The following is a 20,268-nucleotide window of genomic DNA, read 5'->3' as shown; positions in this document are numbered from 1 at the left end:
CATGCAACCTCAACAAACAGGCTTCCCTCTGGTCACTATTCAAAGACTCTGAGTGCATGGCATGTGTATCTCACGTTTCACCCAACAAGCAAGTAGACTAATGGTTTTCACCACAGAAATAATTGGGCTAATGGCCTTTTCCACACAAACAATAGATTGTTTTTGGGTTATAAATTATTATGTTGGATAAGAAACATACTGTATTGATAAATTAGCTTACTGTAAATGTACACAAATCTGAAAGATAGAGGGTGCATTCAAATTATGTAGTTTATTCATTTTAAACCATACATAAATAGAAGAAAAGAAAGAAAAGATAGCCTATCCAATCATTCTTGAAGAACCATGATCTTTATCCGTGTCATCCTTATGCTTTGTTGATTAATTTAATACATCTTTATACATTAATTGAGTATATGCTTTTTGGGGTTATCCTTTTAGCTCAAGTGTATGGCTATACCCGTTCTGTATGCATTTCTGTCTGATACAGTACTCAATCAATCAAAACACACCTCAACATCCACACAAAACATATTCTCATATACTAATGTCATAAATCATAATGTCTATATACTTTCAACCTGGAATTACTAATTTGGGCATGTCATTATAGAACTACAAAATCAACCTACAAGCTCACAATGTGTCACATTGCGATACATTTGTGCTCTATTTTTGCAATTGGTCTCCCAGCTCAGGGCATATATGGCCACTGTGGTAGGATATGACCAACCACTGGTATGGTAGGGTTTGACCAGTGACCACTATTGGTTGACAAGTTCTATTGCCTAGGTTAGAAATTAAATGCAGCTTCTCCCGTGAGCAGCCAGGGAAGCTCTATCAAAGGTAAAAATGTGAGTACTTGCAAAGGGGACCTGGGTTGGAATGAGTGCAGCTTTAAGTGATTAAAACTCACTCAGTGCCACAGGACGCCTAATGACGCCTCCCCCTTATAACACGTCACATACAGTAGTAGTTCATATACTTGTGATGGGGTGACAGTGTAAAGTGTGTGTCCCTCCAATCTGCTGATGTGAAAGACACCTGACCTTGGTGAAATATGACGCTTTGGGGGTGAGGACAGAACCTCTGTCAGTGCCTGCAGCAGGGGAGCATAATATTGGCTCCTTTAGCTCCATGTCCTACTGAACTCTGTGCTCCCCAGTTGCCTCTTCTCTGTCTCTCCACGACTTGCTACCATCAATATCCCCACATCCAGTGCTGATGTGTAGTTACAATTACAGATTAGAGGGAGGGAGAAAAGCTTTTCGTTCCCCACTGAACCTAAATCTATCCCACTATCTGAACTGCGGTGCCTGGCAACCATAATGGATGGGCTTTTTTAACCCCTGTTTACAGGGACTGAAGAGAGAGCACATCCAAAACGGCTTGTTAGTAGATCCAAACCGACAAAGGGCAGATTTTCTCATTTCCTTTGTGGACATGGGGTTTTGGAGTGAACTTACCACATTCAGACCTTTGCCCCAGATGCAGGGAACCTCAAAGCGAACAAGAATAAATGCCAGTAGCTAAAGCTCCTCACAATTGCTGTTTAAGTTAATGCCTGGCGATCAATGTGGGATTTAGAATGTCATGCTGCTAAAGCGTTTTCCTGATTCCCAGTGATGACAACAGCCCATGCATGTACACACATGTGACATGCACCCTGAGTGACATGCATTACTTAAAGTAGGATATGTCTTTCCTGTCAATTTAACAGATGACTTGCTTTTCCTGATGAATTCCTCACTATGTCCATGATAAGACTTCAAATGCATATAGACACTGAATTTTTGCCACTAGCAAGAATACATGTATACATCACCATTTCCTTTTATTTTGGTTCTGATCCGACATCCATTTCCTTTAAGCTCCACTAGTGTTAGCACTCAAACTGTTCTGATTTAGATACTTTATCGTGATATAATGCAAGAGACTGTGCTTGTTTGTGTTTGGGAATACTTTGGATAGGATTGCCATCTTGGCTGGGGTACTGCAAGGGAACACCCTAGCCCCCTTCCTCTTCGTCATAGTCATGGACTACGCGTTAAGGAAGGCTATCAATGGACAAGAGCAGGATCTTGGCCTTACTCTAACACCAAGGAGGTCGAGACGACACCCCACAGTAGTCCTGACAGACCTGGACAGACCTTAAATAGCAGCCAGGAGAATGAGACTAGCAGGACACTGCAAAAGACACCAAGAACTGCCAGACAGCAAACTAGTGCTGTGGGAACCAACACACAGGCACCAATCACGAGGACGTCCCACATTAACATATGTGGATGTACTCACGAACGACGCAGGAGCGCAAAGCACCAATGAGCTGGCCAGGTGTATGGAGAACCGGGATGACTCGAAGCGACGATGGAGGGCTCGTCTGAGGACGACCTAGAGAGAGAGAGATTGCCGGAAATAAATTAAACTGGTGATCTCACATTTCCCTTACGGAGCTATGTGTGTGGCTGGGTAGCTGGCTGGGTGGCTGGGTATGAGCATGAAAACACCATGGCTGTTTTTCACCACCTGTGCGCAACCTAACACACACACACAAACACACACGCACATATTAACTGTATATATGATAATTTCGGGTGTGCCAGTACAGTACAGTGACAATACAGTACAGTAGAGGGTACGGTAGAGGGACCCCCACACGGTAACTCTGTAATTTCTCAACCGTTTCGGATGGGGGGCGGCTCGCCGGATTCGGCCCGGCACCCTGGCCGTGGTCCTGTTTGTCTGGAACTTCCGGGGACCCCCACACGGAGTTGCACAACTCACTTCACACACGTGTGATTTTTTTGTACCAGGACTGGGATTTTTACTACTACTAATCAGCTAGGCAGGTTTAAAGTTAGCATTGAACACTTAACAATTAGCAGCTGGAAATCAGTACAGAGGCATGGTATGGAGTATGGACATATGGTGCAACCAAAAGTTATGTTCATTCACTACAGAAACTTTTAAACAAAAGACACTTTCCAAAACAGGTGACATGGTGAATGTCGCTCTTTCCTACCATCAGCCCAGTATGACGTAACTGACGTTTACTGGGAGCATTTTATAATCAGCTGGAGCGGCAATTAGTCTGAACTTCACCATAACAAGGTATATTAAAGAACATACAAACATTCTGGGGGAACATTTGCCAGAAATAGCCTATTTATAAGCTCACACCGCAAGATTTGGTGTTAAAGAAAACAGTACAGTTGCAACTCGGGTCCATTTCACTAAGAATAGAGCCGGGATTAAGTGGTCAACCTTCATATCGTTTCCACCATGTCTTGTTTCTCCTGATGCCTGCTTTTCCTCTTCTTCCTGCAGGTCAGAGGCATTTAATCACCTCCAGATGAACTGCACTTGACTCAAAGATAAATCAGATAAGATTCCCAAGTTAGTTTTTGTGATTATTGCAGTACCTAAGAGCTATTTCCTGGGAGGCGTGGACGCCTTCTGTGGAAATATTTGTGCAGGCTGCAATGCACTGTGTGTGTGTGTGTGTGTGTGTGTGTGGGGGGGATTTCCAGGGCAGATAGGGATGGTGCCAGGTAGAAAGTAACTAAGTACATTTACTCAAGTACTGTACTTTACTTGAGTATGTGCACTTTGCAGTACTCAACACTGCTCCACTACATCTCAGAGTACCTTTTTACTTCACTACAATGAATAACTTTTCAACACTCCAGAGTCCAGATTAAACAAGGTCATGCACCTTGAGACTCAACACTTCATCATTAGAGTGAGAAAAAAGCCAGAACACAATAAATGTCCTCTTCACATTTCTTTGAGTGGTGCAACCACTCCTATAGACCGATTCACAGAGGGGTGCCCTGGGCGCGGCCATTACTGAGGGGTAATCCATGGAGCAGGTGCTCCGTAGGCCAGGTGTAGCTAATCAGTGCTGCTGCACTCAATGGTACACCTCAGTAATGGCCGCACCCAGGAAACCCTCTGTGAATCGGTCTATAGACAGCCATTTGTGTCCCTGGCTGTGTCCGAGCACGGAAATAGCATATTTTCACCACCAAGTCTCACTGTTGTGCAGCCTAACACACACACACACACACACACACACACACACACACACACACACACACACACAGGCCAATGTGTTCAACGTGTTTCAACCTAACAGGTCTTCCTCAGCGTGAGGAAGACCGGCTCACGCGGAATTGTTTCTTAATTTGATTCATGGTACAAACAATTTATGTTATTCTTTGATCTTGGAGATTTTACAAAATGACAGTGGAGTCAATGTTCTGAATTGTGCATGATGCTGTCACTACATGGTCATATTTTGAGCACCTCCTTGAGTGTACTGAAATATAGTTACTGTAAATCAAGATTAAAGGCAGATAGTAGGAAGGAAGTCAAAAATTGATTCTATTAATCTGAACCAGGAACATACAATATTATGTAATCTGCACGAATCGTCAGGGGCTGTCACAACCAATGAACATGATCCAGTTCTCGAAAAAGATTTCTGCATTTCACAAATACTTTACATGGTGGTGGTAAGAATACAACAAAATCTATTTTATCATGTTCCAAATTAAGCTAGAGCAGAAAGAAAACCCAAAACATATATTGGTAATTTAATCACTATACCTGCAAACTACCAAATAGCTTACACATGTGCAGTATTTTTTCCTGCCTTATCTCATGACATTCCACTAAGCCCCTGGTTTACAGACCAGTAACAAAAACACAGGTACAGAAGCCCAGGGGCGCTGCTAGGAATTCTATAGGCCCCCTGACAAGACATGACACTGGACACATCAATAATGTCTTCCTGGTCTTGGCCAAGGACTGTATAAAGAGGACAGGAAGCGAAGACTGTACGGGTGCTACCATGTTGCTCCATGGAAGGAAAGAAACATGCGCAGTTGAGACCAGGAAGTTGGACATGCATATGGCACAAATGGCCCAGCAGATGGCGTGAGGTGACTAAAGACCTTGCTGAATGTAGGGATGCTTGTATCTCACTCTTCTGCCAGCCTATATGCTGAAGCCAGCTTGGCTCAGTGCTCACCATGAACGGACTGACTGAGACAGCCGTGTCATGATCAGTGCAACTATAATATCTATATAATTTTATGTAATACAGTGGTTTTCAACCTGGTCTGGGGACCACCAGCACCCTTGAGGGGGTTTCAGCTAGGTAGTCTCCAGCTTGGTAACCAAATGGACTCTTATAGATCTTTAACTCTTGAGAGCGTAACCCGTCCATTTGGTTTCATTTTAAACTCTCAAGAGTTCAATTATTGTTAAGATCTGCATAATAAGTCTACACAAGAGAATGTAGAATAATTGTTATTTTGATCAACTTTTGCCTGTTGTCTCTCCTTAAGTAGGCTACCATCATCAATACACATGCTGTATTGATGATCGTACATGGAGAGATTGTGGTCAAGATCTTATTAAATGAAAAAGTTTTGGGTCTGAGAGGCTACATCTCATAAAAAAATGGTGGTCCATATGGATAAAATGCCCAATAAATAATGGGACTTGATACAAAAAGGTTTGAAAACCACTGTATTACATAAAATTATATAGATATTATAGTTGCACTGATCATGACACGGCTGTCTCAGTCAGTCCGTTCATGGTGAGCACTGAGCCAAGCTGGCTTCAGCATATAGGCTGGCAGAAGAGTGAGATACAAGCGTCCCTACATTCAGCAAGGTCTTTAGTCACCTCACGCCATCTGCTGGGCCATTTGTGCCATATGCATGTCCAACTTCCTGGTCTCAACTGCGCATGTTTCTTTCCTTCCATGGAGCAACATGGTGGCACCTTTGATTGATTGATTGAAATATTTATTAACAGTTTGTAGAATTTACAGTACATTTTAAGCACAAACTCAATACAAAGACTGTTAACTGTGAGTGGACGACCCAATTAAGCATTACACTTGTTTACAACAGGGTCCACATTGTTCAATTCATCAAAACATTTAGAGACATACAAATAGACACTTCTATGTAGCTAAAGAACAGAACAGGAATTCATCATACATACCCGTACAGTCTTCGCTTCCTGTCCTCTTTATACAGTCCTTGGTCTTGGCTACTTTGCTGATTGAACATAAATTCATGTCCAGGGCCATTTGGGACATACAATTTTATTCCAATCTAAGTTATGTCTACCAAATATCAAACCATGTCAAACATCCCCAGTGAGTGCTATTGCTTATATTTCAAACCTGCCCTTACAGTGGGGAACCTAGCCTAAATATAGCCGCAATTTGCAACTCTAGAGTTGCAAATTGCGGCTAGCCTAAATAATAATCCCTTTGTAAAATATAATGCCCTGCACTTTCAAGATCGCTTGTCAAATTAAACTAAACCATTAATCTATATTCGCAAACATAGCCTAGTTCCTAATATCCAATTAATTATTTAACTCACTTTTTTACCCTCTTGTTCTACATTGTCACCATATTGGAACTGAACCTGACATGCATCATGCATGGCAGCAAGCCTCTCTGCTTTTGGCACACTGATGGAAGCTTCACTGTGCAACATCATGCCCAGCTGGTACGTACAAGACAGGCTGTCAGAGGCAGGGACAGCAAACAAAGGCTAATCAGAATAGTGAGAATACATTTCCGTTCTTTGATTATTCTGATATATCAACCCACAGTGGCACTCATCTGTCACCTTGTTGCTGTGAAATGCAAATACATCTGAATAACAATACCTGTTAGGCTATGTGGCACAGCAAAGGGGTGTAAAAGGTGGTGGATGGAATACCTGTAGTCTGGCTCCCTCTACTGTCCACAGGAAGTAGGCAAGCCCTGTGGTCACCTCTGGCTCCGTCTTTTGAGCTAATTTAGAACTTCCTGTCTGAGAGCTAGCTAATTTAAGACATCCGGTTGCCTTCAGAATAAAATAAGGTTATTTAATTAATAATTATTACATTACATTATTAGTATTATTATTACATTACAGTTATTGTAAAGACACACATTATGTTTCTGTGTAAAAATAAGTAATTAAATAACATCAAAAAGTTATCTAAATGGATAAATGCTATTCACTGGAGTGAATATTCTATTATATTCTAAAAACGACTTATAAATCCTAAAGCCTTGTTTATACTTCACTGTGCAACGGTCCTATGCTGGACAATAGCAGATATGCAAACTCACAGCACATCTCATTCAAGACACTGAACTTGCAGATCTGCCATTTTTGAACACACTATAAAGTTAACCATTTATCATGCTGCTCTACGTGGCACTGCATTCTGTGACATTAAACCAAATGGCATTTTCCACTCTATGACACTACTGTTCTACATTTTTGTCTAATAAAATAGGCTATTAATTTAATCAATCAAACTGCATTAACTAACAGAGATACTACACTAACCAAGCTATCCATGTCAACATGCTCTATAGGAGTCTCAATAACAGGTATAAGTAACGTTTAATGTTTAGTAATGTTTAATGTAGCAGAAGAGGCCATTCATTGAACAGAGTTTTGCACAATTTTAACATCCCAGATCGATTGAAATATGAATCTACTGTGCTGTGCTACACCATGATATATTAAGAGTACAATAACATTCCATTGTGAATAAAAACCTATTAACCACAGTGTAATGCTAAAGGTTTCATCACAGGGCTGTCTGCTTCATGTAATATCATTAAAAGTGTTGTTGGTGACAGTTATATGAGTTGGAAGCATTAAGACCCATTTTAACCCTCAATGGCTTCCTTTCTGACAAATAACGTTATTGTAAAAAAAAAAGAAAAGATTCACGCGTTCATATGTAGCTATTTTGCATTAGAAGCGGATGGGACCAAGGGACCCGGATGTAACGTAAGAGGACTACAATAGATTCGCGGTTAAATCTCGCGGGCGTGGCCTCACACCGGAAGGAAGTGCCGCCGCCCTCAAATACGGAAGAGACGCGTGGAGGTAGGTTTGGTCAGTGTTTGTTTGGAACGTGCCACGTCACCATCGCGGGTCCGTCTTCGGAGCAAGTAAGTGATTAAATGTTATTTAATACTTAACGCTGTTGTTGTTTGTGTGTTCAAACGTCTATCACTTGAAGTTACTTGTTATGATGTTTATATATGATGTTCGGCCTCAATGTTTACTAACCGTCGACAGTACCCACTCGACTACCGAAACACGGCTTTAAAGAGTAGTATTTACATATCTAAACACAACAAGTAACTTCAAAAGTGATAACATGTTTGAGCCACGGACCACCATTTCACATTAATAGACTCTCACAATGGTGGTCAGTGGCTCAAATGGGTCTGAGAGACTAGATGGCCTCAAATGGTGGTCCGTGGCTCAAACGCTGAATAAATAATCGACTAGAGGTGAAAATAGTATTGTTTGGTAGGTAAAAGGACAAACGTTCTGTGAAAATTGGCACGAAGCAACAAACATTCTTTGAAATTGGTGGGAAACGATCCCGGGCACTCATGTTAACAAAGCTCAGTCACTAACCACTATGCTACAATCAGCATTATATAATCAAAGGATCAAAAGTAGCAATCTTCTACATTCTCTAATTGTGTAGTTTTTTTGGAAATTAAGCAGATGCTTAACAACAATTGAACTATTGAGAGTGTAAAGATCTACTATTGGGGTCAATTTGGTTACCTAAATTAAATTGCTCTGTATTGTGACAGTAATCATTGCTATAGTGTGTGTTCAGTAACAGTGTTAAATAGCTCTATAGTGTGACAGTAATCATTGCTATAGTGTGTGTTCAGTAACAGTGTTAAATAGCTCTATATTGTGACAGTAATCATTGCTATAGTGTGTGTGTTCAGTAACAGTGTTAAATAGCTCTATATTGTGACAGTAATCATTGCTATAGTGTGTGTGTTCAGTAACAGTGTTAAATAGCTCTATATTGTGACAGTAATCATTGCTATAGTGTGTGTTCAGTAACAGTGTTAAATAGCTCTATAGTGTGACAGTAATCATTGCTATAGTGTGTGTTCAGTAACTTGCAACACAGCAGCCAAGTATATGCAGAACACATATACACGCATTTGACATAACACAAACAACAAGACAATTTACATACATAAAGACATGAAGAAAAGAGCAATATCCACCGCTTAGATTATCCTGTGGCTACTACAACTCCTGATTAAACCCTTTTCTATTTATTAAAGAGCTGGAGAGACAGGAATATTCCTGTTACTGAACACACACTATAGCAATTATTACTGTCACAATAACTTTGTACTTTTGCTACTGATGTTTGTGTGCAACATTTGAGCTGGTGTCAAGTCACCTTAATTCAAGTGATAGATTATATACAGGGGCATGCCATATGGTCTACCTGCACAGCCTTTGTGATTACTGGTAGATCACGATGTACCTTTTGGGCACCCCTGCAATACAGGATTCCTGTCCAGAATTGTTTTTTATTAAATATAGAGGGTTTAAGTGTAGGGTTTGTCATGTTGGTGTTCTCTATAACTTTTCGTCCTGGGCATGACGTTAAACTGTCCAGTGTAACTCCAAGTTACATGGGGTGGGTATGGTTTGAGAGTTTGTGATGCTCAGTTCTTTTTTTGCGTCTCGGTTCCTCAGGTGGAAGCTGCATAGTTGGGTTTTTGATGGGTTGGGTTTCAAGTGGCTGGTCGTTTGTTTAGATATTGAAAAGGAGGGGGGCGAGCGCGCTACCTTGTGGGAGGCCGTTCTTTTCGGCTTTCCATTTACTCCTCTGGTCATTTAACTGAACATAGAAGCGCCTGTTGTTGAGGAGGCTTTTCCTGACCATTGTGCGGTGTTGGACAGTGTCGTAGGCAGCAGAGAGATCTCTGAATGCTGCTCCAGTTATTTGTTTCCCCTCAAACCCATCCTCAATGTGTTGGGTGAGGTTGAGCTCTGTCCAGCACAGGAGCGGCTGGGACGGAAACCAGCTTGGTCTTTAGTCAGCTTGGTATCTATGAGTGGCAACAAGGCGTTGGAGTAGCAGCTTCTCATATAGCCTTGTAGGTGATGCAGAGGGAAATGGGTCGGTAGCTCTTTGTGGATAATGGGTCTATGCCAGGTTTAGGGATTGCAACCACGTTGGCCTTTTCCCAGACAGAAGGGATGGTTTTCTGTGCTATACATGTGTTCAGCATCCCCACAAGCCAGGTCTTTGCGTTGGGTCCCAGGTGCTGTAACATTTCTGCCAGTAGGTCATCAATCCCTGCTGCTTTTCCGGGTTTCAACTTTCCCATTGCAGTTTCAAGTTCTTCTAGGTCGAAGGGTTTGGTTTGAGGGCTGGCTGATTGTGGTTGGTCTGATACCACTGTGCGATGGTATTCTCCTGTGGGTCGGTGGCGGTCTTGGTCACAACTGGTGGCCAACAGTTGTAACCAACACCGCCACCGACCCACATAGAATACCATCGCACAGTGGTATCAGACCAACCACAATCAGCCAGCCCTCAAACCAAACCCTTCGACTTAGAAGAACGTGAAACTGCAATGGGAAAGTTGAAACCCGGAAAAGCAGCAGGGATTGATGGCATACTGGCAGAAATGATACAGCACCTGGGACCTATCACAAGGACCTGGCTTGTGGGGATGCTGAACACATGCATAGCACAGAAAACCATCCCTTCTGTTTGGAAAAAGGCTGGAGTAGTTGCAATCCCTAAACCTGGCAAAGACCCATTATCCCCGAAGAGCTACCGACCCATTTCCCACCTCTGCATCACCTACAAGCTCTATGAGAGGCACTACAATTTCTGAACAGACTATATTTACATCAATATGTCTGGGTCCCCACCTACTCACTCAGGGTTGACGTGTCACACCTGCAGTGATGGGAGGGGCACCAAAATGTGGTATTTTGATTGTTTAATGGGGGCACTCCCTTAGTATAAAAGTGTATGTTTTGTGTACACATGACCTGATGAAGATCAAATGGATCGAAACGCTGTCAGTATTTCAACAAAGAACGTCTTTCTTATACCTGTGGTGTGCGGGCTCCATCCAATACCTACACCAGTTGTGATGCAACAGAGTTTGCTGTGACCGTTGTGAATTATGGGTGGTGTGGTTTTTGCCAAGACGGTGGATTGTGGCCCATGCCTTCCTGCTGTTATTTGACATGTTGGTGTTCTCTATATCTTTTCGTCCTGGGCATGACGTTAAACTGTTCCGTTCGAGAGGACCAGCGACCCTCGAATGTAAACGGCCACGAAAGGAAATTATGTGTGTGTGAGGTGTTCTCTATAGGTTGGGTTTCAGGTGGTTGTATTGTAGTAGCTTGACATTTCTTGGAGGGCACTTTCAAGGACAGACTCAATCTTCTGGAAGTCTGCTTGTTGGGTCGTAATGCAGAGGTTGTCGGCGTAGATGAAACGCTGGCATTAGGCATTGGGTAGTGGCTGGTCGTTTGTGTAGATATTGAAAAGGAGGGGGGCGAGCACGCTACCTTGTTGGAGGCCGTTCTTTTGGGCTTTCCATTTACTCCTCTGGTCATTTAACTGGACATAGAAGCGCCTGTTGTTGAGGAGGCTTTTCCTGACCATTGTGCGGTGTTGGACAGTGTCGTAGGCAGCAGAGAGATCTCTGAATGCTGCTCCAGTTATTTGTTTCCCCTCAAACCCATCCTCAATGTGTTGGGTGAGGTTGAGCTCTGTCCAGCACAGGAGCGGCTGGGACGGAAACCAGCTTGGTCTTTAGTCAGCTTGGTATCTATGAGTGGCAACAAGGCGTTGGAGTAGCAGCTTCTCATATAGCCTTGTAGGTGATGCAGAGGGAAATGGGTCGGTAGCTCTTTGTGGATAATGGGTCTTTGCCAGGTTTAGGGATTGCAACCACTTTGGCCTTTTCCCAGACAGAAGGGATGGTTTTCTGTGCTATGCATGTGTTCAGCATGCCCACAAGCCAGGTCTTTGCGTTGGGTCCCAGGTGCTGTAACATTTCTGCCAGTAGGTCATCAATCCCTGCTGCTTTTCCGGGTTTCAACTTTCCCATTGCAGTTTCAAGTTCTTCTAGGTCGAAGGGTTTGGTTTGAGGGCTGGCTGATTGTGGTTGGTCTGATACCACTGTGCGATGGTATTCTCCTGTGGGTCGGTGGCGGTCTTGGTCACAACTGGTGGCCAACAGTTGTAACCAACACCGCCACCGACCCACATAGAATACCATCGCACAGTGGTATCAGACCAACCACAATCAGCCAGCCCTCAAACCAAACCCTTCGACTTAGAAGAACGTGAAACTGCAATGGGAAAGTTGAAACCCGGAAAAGCAGCAGGGATTGATGGCATACTTGCAGAAATGATACAGCACCTGGGACCTATCGCAAGGACCTGGCTTGTGGGGATGCTGAACACATGCATAGCACAGAAAACCATCCCTTCTGTTTGGAAAAAGGCTGGAGTAGTTGCAATCCCTAAACCTGGCAAAGACCCATTATCCCCGAAGAGCTACCGACCCATTTCCCTCCTCTGCATCACGTCTTTCTTATACCTGTGGTGTGCGGGCTCCATCCAATACCTACACCAGTTGTGATGCAACAGAGTTTGCTGTGACCGTTGTGAATTATGGGTGGTGTGGTCTTTGCCAAGACGGTGGATTGTGGCCCATGCCTTCCTGCTGTTATTTGTCATTATGGTGTTCTCTATATCTTTTCGTCCTGGGCATGACGTTAAACTGTTCCGTTCGAGAGGACCGGCGACCCTCGAATGTAAACGGCCACGAAAGGAAACTGTGTGTGTGAGGTGTTCTCTATCATTTCATTCCAGACTTCACTGTCTATCTCCTGTGTTTTCCATTAATCTTGAGCGTTACACAGTCGTCTGATGTGCGGGGGGAGGTGCCGGCTAGCGCATAAAGGCACGGACGGGACAGGTGTTGTCTTGACCCATCCCGTGATGATGCGACAGGTGTCATTTAGGGCTGTGTCGACCAATTTGGTGTGACGTGATCGGCTCCAGCTTGAGCAGGCATACTCTGCTGTAGAGAAAGACAGGGCCATGGCAGTTGCACGGATTGTTTGTGGGTCTGCGCCCCACTTGGGAGTTCACTAGTTTTCACAGGATGTTATTGTGGGTGTTGACCGTGGCTTTTGTGTTCTCCAGGTGTTTTTTTGAAGAAGAGTGTCCTGTCCAGTGTAACTCCAAGATACATGGGGTGGGTATGGTTGGAGAGTTTGTGACCATCCCAAGTGACGCTCAGTTCTTTTCTCGCGTCTCGGTTCCTCAGGTGGAAGCTGCATAGTTGGGTTTGTGTGTCTTTCTTTTTCTGTCTTTCTTTCTTAGGACGGAGATCAAGGTAGACGCCATAGGAAGGCTCAACACTAGCCGATGCCCCTAGAGATCCATCCCAAAGCTTCCCTCAGGGAGCACAGCAAGCCAGCTAGCCAGCAAGCCTGCCCAGTCAGCCAACGCAGCCAGTCAGCTCCGCCAGTCAGCCAGTGTAGAAAGTCAGGCTGCCAAGCCAGAGCATATCAGCCCTTGCAGTCAGCCATTGCAGCCATACCAGCCTTGCTCAGTCAGCTCAGCCAGGCCTCTCTTGAGGCCTGGCTCTCTGTCTGCCTGGCCCGGTCTGCCCTGCCCTGCCTTGCAGCAACAGAACCAGCCTTTCTGGAAAGCCAGCCAGCTCAGAATGCGAGCTGAGCAAGCCAGTGCAGCAGCAAGCCCAGACTAGGTTACCGCAGCCTTACTGTGCAGCCACAGCCACTCAGTCTAGACCAGCAGGAGCTGGCCAGGCTCCAACCCTTGCAGCGCAGCCTTAGGCCGGACAGTCCCCCTGCCTGCACTTTGTTGCCTTCCTGGCCTGTCTGCCTGCCTAGGCGCCTCGGTCTTCCTGTCTGTCTGCCTTGGCCTGCCAGTCTGAAACTGGTTTAGACTAACTGCGTGCTTGCCAGCTGCGCTGGCTTGCTGAGCTCGTATTCTGAGCTGGCTGGCTTGCCAGCAAGGCTGGTTCTGTTGCTGCAAGGCAGGGCGGGGCAGACCGGGCCAGGCAGACAGAGAGCCAGGCCTCGAGAGAGGCCTGGCTGAGCTGACTGAGCAAGGCTGGTATGGCTACAATGGTTGACTGCAAGGGCTGATGTGCGCTGGCTTGGCAGCCTGACTTTCTACACTGGCTGACTGGCGGAGCTGGCTGGCTGCGTTGGCTGACTGGGCGGGCTTGCTGGCTAGCTGGCTTGCTGGACTCCCTGAGGGAAGCTTTGGGATGGATCTCTAGGGGCATCGGCTTGTGTTGAGCCTTCCAACGGCGTCTACCTTGATCTTCGTCCTAAGAAAGAAAGACAGAAAAAGAAACACACACACAAACTCAACTATGCAGCTTCCACATGAGGAAGGCAGGCAGGCACGCAGGCAGGCACAAGCTGCCTGCGTGCTTGCTTCGCCCTCCAGTTGCTGCTCCAGTTATTTGTTTTCCCTCAAACCCATCCTCAATGTGTTGGGTGAGGTTGAGCTCTGTCCAGCACAGGACGGGACGGAAACCAGCTTGGTCTTTAGTCAGCTTGGTGTCTATGAGTGGTATGAGGCGTTGGAGTAGCAGCCTCTCTTGTAGGTGATGCAGAGGAGGGAAATGGGTCGGTAGCTCTTTGAGGATGATGGGTCTTTGCCAGGTTTGGGGATTGCAACCACTTTGGCTTTTCTCCAGACAGAAGGGATGGTTTTCTGTGCCATGCATGTGTTCAGCATCCCCACGAGCCAGGTCTTTGCGTTAGGTTCCAGGTGCTGTATAATTTCTGCCAGTATGTCATCAATCCCTGCTGCTTTTCCGGGTTTCAACTTTCCCATTGCAGTTTTGAGTTCTTCTAGGTCGAAGGGTTTGGTTTGAGGGCTGGCTGATTGTGGTTGGTCTGATACCACTGTGCGATGGTATTCTCCTGTGGGTCGTGGCGGTGTTGGTTACGACTGTTGGCCACCAGTTGTGATGCAACAGAGTTCGCTGTGACCGTTGTGAATTATGGGTGGCTCCCTGAGGTCCTTGATCGCCATTGGGTCCAACAGTGGTCATTGAAGCGTGCACACACATGCACACATGCACCTACACACACAGGGGCACATGCGTATGCACACCTGGACCTTTAAATGAACAACAACACAAAAACTAAGGCACTGGTGTCGGACTTCTGGTTTACCGGAACGGGGTTCAACTCCCTGCAGTGCCCTGCTCAATGTGTTGTATTTTATTCATTGGTCCATGGTCTCAGGTCATTGAGCGGCGCGCTATAGTGTGCGATTCTTCATCATTGTTGAGGATTTTTTAAAGGTGAAAATCAAGGAAAAGCAAAAGGCTATAGTCCATGGTCACGGACCGCATACTGGTCAAGGTCATTTATACTGGTGAAGATCATTTACTAGTCTTCTAAAGGTCATTTATACTGGTGAAGATCATTTACTAGTCTTCTAAAGGTCATTTATACTGGTCAAGGTCATTTACTAGTCTCATGAAGGTAATTTATACTGGTCAGTCATATACTGGTCACGGTCATTTATACTGGTCAAGGTCATTTGTACTTGTCAAGGTCATTTATACTGGTCAAGGTCATTTACTAGTCTTATTGAAGGTCATTTATACTGCTCAAGGTTATTGATCAATATCAATGACCTTGATGACCCCAAGGTCATTAAGTGGCATGCTATAGTGCGCGATTCTTCATCATTGTTCACGATTTGAAAAAAGGTTAAATCGCGGAAAAGCGAAAGGCTATAGTCCATAGTCTCGGAGGGCATACAAAAATGTGTGGTGCTATACAGGCCGTTCTGGAAAATTTGGGACAGAGGTTCATCGTTGGCATCCAGGGAGTGTGTGTGCAAAATTTGGCATCGACCGGGTTAATGGTGCTGGAGATTAGCTGTTAACAAACTGACGGACACACACACACACACACACTCACTCAGAGTGCAAAACATACTCTATCCCCATGGCTTTGGCCGTTATTAATTATTGCCTACAATGTCAATTGTGAAATTACTTTACCGTTGCAATGCAAAATTTACATTTTAACGAATGGACCTCGTAAAACAAAACAAAAACCAAGGCACTGGTTGTGGTACTTCTGGTTTACCGGAATGGGGTTCAACTCCCTGCAGTGCTCTGCTCAATTTGTTGTATTTACATGGTTCATTTTTATTTTCTGCTCATTGTGTTGCCTTTTCATAGATGATAACCCCCAGGTTCTTTAATGTGTTTGCACTCCCTACAGTTAGGTTACCAAGTCTATTTATTTATTATTTCTGTTCACTAGAACTAGAACCAATTACCAAAGTAGGCTTTCTAATGACACAACTCGCCTTTGTTTTTATGTGTAGCAAAAACTTTATTTTTATTTACGCCAAAGAGTAGAGGCTGGTCTGCATTCATGCGAGCGGGGAAGTTTAGAGTAACATAGCTCTAAATGAAACACATTAGAGCTATGGACCAGAGCTAGTAGTCATAGCACTTCATGGTATATGCATAGTTTATATAGTTTCATTATAGATATATTAAACAGAGAGGACTGGAGTCAATTGGGTTATATTATGTTTAACACTAATTTGAAGCTGTCAAAATCTGACAGACTTCTGGCGGCCATGGCCACGCCCACCTTTTGGTAACGCCCACTTTCGGCCAAGCCCACAAAAAGGACCCCCCATGTCATTTGCCAGGCAGGCTCCACTCTCAGACAGATATTTGGCTCCGTCTTATGAGCTAATTTAGAACTTCCTGTCTGAGAGCTAGCTAATTTAAGACATCCGGTTGCCTTCAGAATAAAATAAGGTTATTTAATTCGTTAATTAAATAATTGTCAATGCCCCAAGGCACAGCACTTTTTTGAGCGTTGACCTCAGTAGAAGGTCTGCTGCCGTGAATTTTACACCTCTCCCACTTAGCGGAGAGTGGGGTGTGGTACAGGACATCTCCCCGAACGCGTGGGTATACTGCATCTACAAGTAGTACAAGATAAATTGAAACCATTGACACCTACTTCGATGGTTCAGTTGTCATCTATGCCGGGGAATTTAGCAGCTCTCATTCAAGCGTTTTTTCAAAATCCAGGTCACACATTTGATTGCAAAACAATCTGTGGTGTCACTCAACAACTAGTGAATAGCATCTTACTTGGCCTTAGGAATGCACAATGACCCATTAGATTTTATACACAAACTAGTAGTTTGGTTGAGTATGTGTGGTGTCCACACAGTTGTTCAAGCAAAACATACAGACATCTGTACATTCTGTGCCTGGACAGTTGAAAGCAATTAACAGAACAATAACGGAGGACAATTTGGAAGAAGATGATGATGATGTGGTTTTATGCAATGAAAGTCTAAATGACAATATGTGTGAAGCTATACCATTACCAATTCTAACATTTCTACAACAGACATCTGCTATCAAAAAATGTCACACACGGCTTGAAGAAGCAGCAGCGCAGGACTCAACATTTAGACGGAAACTTGAGAAATTCAATCTAGCCAACACATCAGTGTCATTAGTGTCTCAGAAATGTTCTAGGACAGAAGTATGCACCATATTAAATAGATTTGTAGAATACACACTTCGGTCTCCTTTCCTTGGAGATGACCTGCTTTGCCTGAAAAGTCTTAGTCTGTATAGTTGTACTCAATGTGGTGACAAGGCCTTACCATCTACAAAGAACATGTCACAATTCATAGTGCAGCCACTTGACGTGTCACAAAAAGGCATCTTAGACACTATTGCACAAATATTACCTGCTCAATCTGAACAATGTGAAACATGTCAGCAGGAAAAGAGCTTATCAACATATGAAGTAATTAACAGCCCACAGACCTTACTTCTCCTGTTAAGAGCTGGCACAAAAATTCCAAAAACGTTCAATTTATCCTGTCTGTACCACCAAAATGAGTATGCTTTGACCAGTATGTGTGTATTTTTCGACAGGCCACCATATGCGTTATTGTACATCCTTAAAGATCATAAATGGCATATCTGGACAAATGAATCGAATGACACAGCAGGCTATACCTTTGAGCTGATGCAAAGAACATCCGCTCGACAGCACACAAAGACAGTAGTCACAAGTAGTATTCTATGTCGTGTCATACGAGAAAATAAACAGTCGAGAAATAATCAAGTTTCGTCAGGACAAACAAATGCATAAATGCACAGACAGATGCAATCAACGCACACACAAGTGACACCCATTCCAAAGCTAGAGGTAACTCCTTGACCTGACTTAGCTTGCGTAGAGAAAGTGATTTCATGTCAATGCCCCAAGGCACAGCACTTTTTTGAGCGTTGACCCCAGTAGAAGGTCTGCTGCTGTGAATTTACACCTCTCTCGCTTAGCGGAGAGTGGGGTGTGTAGAGGACATCTCCCCGAACACGTGGGTATGTCCAGATAGTTGCCTCGCGGAGGCCTCTTTGTCCAGTGTCCATTCTGGGTCCGGAAACGGTACTTTTGTCAGCATTGACCCCAGTAGAAGGTCTGCTGCTGTGAATTTTACACCTCTCCGCTTAGCGGAGAGTGTGGTGTGGTAGAGGACATCTCCCCGAACGCGTGGGTATGTCCAGATAGTTGCCTCGCGGAGGCCTCTTTGGTCCAGTGTCCATTCTGGGTCCGGAAACGGTACTTTTTTCAGCGTTGACCACAGTAGAAGGTCTGCTGCTGTGAATTTTACACCTCTCCCGCTTAGCGGAGAGTGGGTGTGGTACAGGACATCTCCCCGAACGCGTGGGTATGTCCAGATAGTTGCCTCGCGAGCCGTCTTTTGTCCAGTGTCCATTCTGGGTCCGGAAACGGTACTTTTTGTCAGCCTTGACCCCAGTAGAAGGTCTGCTGCTGTGAATTTTACACCTCTCCCGCTCAGCGGAGAGTGTGGTGTGGTAGAGGACATCTCCCCGAACGTGTGGGTATGTCCAGATAGTTGCCTCGCGGAGGCCTCTTTGTCCAGTGTCCATTCTGGGTCCGGAAACGGTACTTTTTGTCAGCATTGACCCCAGTAGAAGGTCTGCTGCTGTGAATTTTACACCTCTCCCGCTTAGCGGAGAGTGGGGTGTGGTACAGGACATCTCCCCGAACGCGTGGGTATGTCCAGATAGTTGCCTCGCGGAGCCGTCTTCTTTGTCCAGTGTCCATTCTGGGTCCGGAAACGGTACTTTTTCAGCGTTGACCACAGTAGAAGGTCTGCTGCTGTGATTTACACCTCTCCCGCTTAGCGAGAGTGTGGTGTGGTAGAGGACATCTCCCCGAACGTGTGGGTATGTCCAGATAGTTGCCTCGCGGAGGCCTCTTTGTCAGTGTCCATTCTGGGTCCGGAAACGGTACTTTTTTCAGCGTTGACCACAGTAGAAGGTCTGCTGCTGTGAATTTTACACCTCTCCCGCTTAGCGGAGAGTGGGGTGTGGTACAGGACATCTCCCCGAACGCGTGGGTATGTCCAGATAGTTGCCTCGCGGAGCCGTCTTTTGTCCATTGTCCATTCTGGGTCCGGAAACGGTACTTTTGTCAGCCTTGACCCCAGTAGAAGGTCTGCTACTGTGAATTTTAACACCTCTCCCGCTTAGCGGAGAGTGGGGTGTGGTATAGGACATCTCCCCGAACGCGTGGGTATGTCCAGATAGTTGCCTTGCGGAGCCGTCTTTTGTCCGTGTCCACTTTATAAAGTCCATGCACTCCAGTGAATAGCATTTATCATTTAGATAACTTTATTATTATTATTATAAGGATTTAATTACTTATTCTTACACAGAAACATAATGTGTGTCTTATAGCATCATATAGCATCATTAAATGCTTAATTGTAGTTTTAATGTGCAAATTAAACTTTTTTTCAATACTCTAGAGGGTACTCTTATTTTGAAGAGATCGTCCACCGGAAGCTTAAATTAGCTCACTAGATTAGCTCACTAGACGCTGCCGTCACCTCTAGCTCATGCAGATAGGGGGTCCCGCGGGGGTCCCTGCATGATGATTTGGATGGATTTGTAGATAGTTGTTGTTAATGGGGTTGAACCCCATGCTGGTAACAGGTCATCTCGCCCCTTCGCCTATGTCTGCCTAAAAGTACAGTACTTGAAATTCCATTCTGGAAAGGTGTTCCATTCCTCCATTACTGAAATTAGTTGTTGTTGTACTATTCTGTCCTGCCTACAAGTACAGTACTTGTTAGAGTTAACCCCTCCACTCTCACTATAACTAGACACTATAGACACTCCTCTCTCTCTCTCTCTCTCTCTCTCTCTCTCTCTCTCTCTCTCTCTCTCTCTCTCTCTCTCTCTCTCTCTCTGTTTAAAGTAGGCTACTATTGTGAATCAGTGGACCATGACAACAGCTTAAACACAACTCTTCT

The 20,268-nt window shown here is 44.6% G+C and overlaps 2 protein-coding genes across 2 annotated transcripts in view; one reads left to right on the top strand and one right to left on the bottom strand.

Annotated features, from left to right (window-relative positions):
- The window catches only part of ttc22 (tetratricopeptide repeat domain 22), a 58,062-nt gene extending 38,147 nt beyond the window's left edge, over positions 1–19,915 (bottom strand). The window contains exons 1-3 of the mRNA XM_083767887.1: positions 19,843–19,915; positions 6,759–6,802; positions 2,296–2,391 (exon numbers count right to left, since the gene is read on the bottom strand). The gene's annotated coding sequence lies outside the window, so the exon portion shown is untranslated. The remainder of the gene's footprint in view (positions 1–2,295; positions 2,392–6,758; positions 6,803–19,842) is intronic.
- lurap1 (leucine rich adaptor protein 1) overlaps positions 1–20,268 on the top strand; it is a 435,521-nt gene that overhangs the window by 24,060 nt on the left and 391,193 nt on the right. The gene's annotated exons all lie outside the window — the stretch shown is intronic.

This window comes from Protomyctophum parallelum (assembly GCF_964188405.1).
Source record: "Protomyctophum parallelum genome assembly, chromosome: 6".
Lineage (NCBI taxonomy): Eukaryota > Metazoa > Chordata > Actinopteri > Myctophiformes > Myctophidae > Protomyctophum > Protomyctophum parallelum.
This window is presented reverse-complemented; position numbering and strand designations above follow the sequence as displayed.